Source organism: Macrobrachium nipponense, chromosome 3, assembly GCF_015104395.2.
Source record: "Macrobrachium nipponense isolate FS-2020 chromosome 3, ASM1510439v2, whole genome shotgun sequence".
Classification (NCBI taxonomy): domain Eukaryota; kingdom Metazoa; phylum Arthropoda; class Malacostraca; order Decapoda; family Palaemonidae; genus Macrobrachium; species Macrobrachium nipponense.
In genome coordinates, this window is record NC_087202.1 from 29,763,523 (window position 1) to 29,766,464 (window position 2,942).

Below are 2,942 nucleotides of genomic sequence, written 5' to 3' on the forward strand. Positions count from 1 at the left end.
ATATCATACATATACGGGTTTACATACATACATAATATATTATATATATATATATATATTATATATATATATATAATATTAATATATATATAATATATATATATCCATATATATTATATTTTATCAGGAGAAAAAAATAACATAGAATAAGATGTGGAGCGGTGAAGGGAGGAGGAATTAAGGCTTCTTAGATGTCACAGGGCTTGAGAAGCGAAGAGCAATGTGAATTGCAATAAAAAAAACTGGAAGCAAGGATTTAATTTTTGCTAAGAATTATTATTGGGAGATATTGATATGTAAAAGATGAAATAGTTACATAAAGTATATATGACTGAAAACTGAGCCAGTTATGATCAATGAAAATGTTATGCTAAAAGGGTTGAGTATATTTTGGAGCGTAATTTGTGAAGAGGAAATATAACTATATGCAGGAAGGCATGTAGCAATCTCAACATGTTGGATATCAACAAGGAAAGGTCTACATGCTCAGCGCAAATCAGAGAACTAGATGCAGGAAGAGATCTGGAGGCTGGGGACATTAAGTTCAAAAGGGTAGCAAAAAGGGTTAGAACTGATAGAACACGATAGACATAAGGACTTGATTAAGAGCGTGAGAAGAGATAGTAATATCAGGATTACCTTAGACAACAGTTTATAAACTTTAAACTGTGAATGGTCAAGAAATAACTGCATAACATACTAGCAATGAACAAGGATGAAGACGGATAGTAACGAGAGAAGAAAATCTACCATTCTGAGATCACGAGACATTGATTATATTTGAGAGTAATACTGAAGTTGCTGATAACCACGGGCTCTTTCACACAGATCAGCCTATACAAAACAGGGGTCTGAGGAACAATAGTGATAATGAATTCAAGGCGAACAGATACAAACAAATAAACATTAATTGCAGCACTTACAAATAATAATCTTGTGTGGATAAATTATTACAAGGAGCTAAAATCTACACGACCAAACGTATTTGATTCGAAACCATCAGGGACAGATCACAATTCATCATCGTATGTTGAAATGATTTCATGGTTCCATGATATTTCATTCCCTTCTAGAGCATCAAAAACTGAGATCTTGTAAATTCTAATGTAATGTAAGAGTCAATAATAAAGATGAATGATAGAGTAAGCAAATATTAGAGACTAATGTTTTCGCCTTCCTCGGGCATTTTCTTTAGAGTAAACAAATATTTGAGATTGTTTTCGTCTTCTCCGAGCATTATCTTAACTGGTGCATACGTCAGTATTTGCTTTTTAACAACTAATATGAAATTAACCGGGAAATGTCTTCTGCAACAATCTTTGCTCGGAAATGATTTTGCTTGAAAACTGAATACTAATTCATTATCCAAATGACCGTCGTCAATTGGGATTCATGGATAAAAAATTGGAAGAAAATACATAAAAAGAATTTTCAGAAAGAATTAAGTGAGGCAAATATAAAGTGTAAGAATATAGTACACCAAACATTACAGAATTGCAGAGAAAAACAAAATAAAAGTGCTTTGCATATCTCCACTATCAAGGAATCTACTGGAAAAGTATGTACAATGTAACATTCAGTGAGGTTAATTACACACATAATCAAATAAAATATGGACAAAGGTATGCAAATTGTCTCTATCTGTGTAACAAAGTCATTGTCATTAACTCGTAGAAATAGGTCCCCATTTTTAGGAAAAGCATGAGTATAAACAACAATAAATAACGCAGAACAATGATGATGAATAGTACGGCAGTACAGCTGCTTAATCATGAATATCCCTGCTAATTAGATTGCACTCAATGACCTTATTCAGTGAATGATGAAAAGCTTCGCCAATTATGACTCTTGATGAGATTTCCCGCCGTGCTAAAGTTATATCCCTTTTAAATGAAAGGCTTCGGCGACTGCCACACAAATGATATGCCAGAGTGATTTATTCGTTCTATTGTGAGATAGTGATGCTCACGCAAGGTAATTGTTCGTGCGCGCAGATGGCACCGTAGTAGCTCCCGTGTGATGTAACGACTGGAGTGCTAAATATAGTAGCAGTAATCAAGCTCAACGTAGCAGAATTGCTCGGTGATTATTTCCTCCGTGATTTATATTTCATAAAATACAGAAAAATACGACCGCACTATTTGCCAAGGCTAGATTAAATTATTATTATTATTAAACATTTTGAGCAGGAAAAAGAAATGAAGCCTTCATAAACGTACCTGGATGATAGCAGTGAAGTTACCTAAGGAACTGATTCATAAGATTAAATTAAATTAAATGCATGGGAAGCAAAAAGTAAGAAAAGAAGGCCATTATTTTCCAAAACAGGTCACGGAAATCAAAAGGTCATATCCCGCATAAAGTTAAAAGGTATGAAAATTACTGGAACCCTCAGCCAGTAATTGATAACATCGGTGCAATAAATATAGGGAAACGATGCTGTTAACTTGTCTATGTACGATGGAAGGAGAGTTAATTAAATGAAAATATTAAACTGACACTTTCTTCTAATTTCCCAAAATCGCTTAATGAACGCAGACTTAGACACCCTCGAATGTGCAATGCATGTCTATGAACATATTAATAAAGAATACAGCCAGAAAATATAAGCTATATGACAACATTGCCGGACTGCTGTGAAGTACTTTCTATTATCACATTCATAATGAAATATATCTTCAAACATACAAGATAATTTTCCATAAAAAATATTTTTTGTTTTGATTATGTTCGAGTAGCTTTACAGAATGTACGTGGTTGAGAAAAACTATAACTTTTTATCTATAAACACTTATTCGTCATCGTAAACGTCTATGTGGATCTTTAAAATTCTAAATGAATAACTAACAATTATCAGTATTTAAAACCATGATACTAATCCTGCCTTTAAAAAAAACTCTCTTTGGTCAACCCAAGACATTTAAAGTCGGAATGACCTGGGC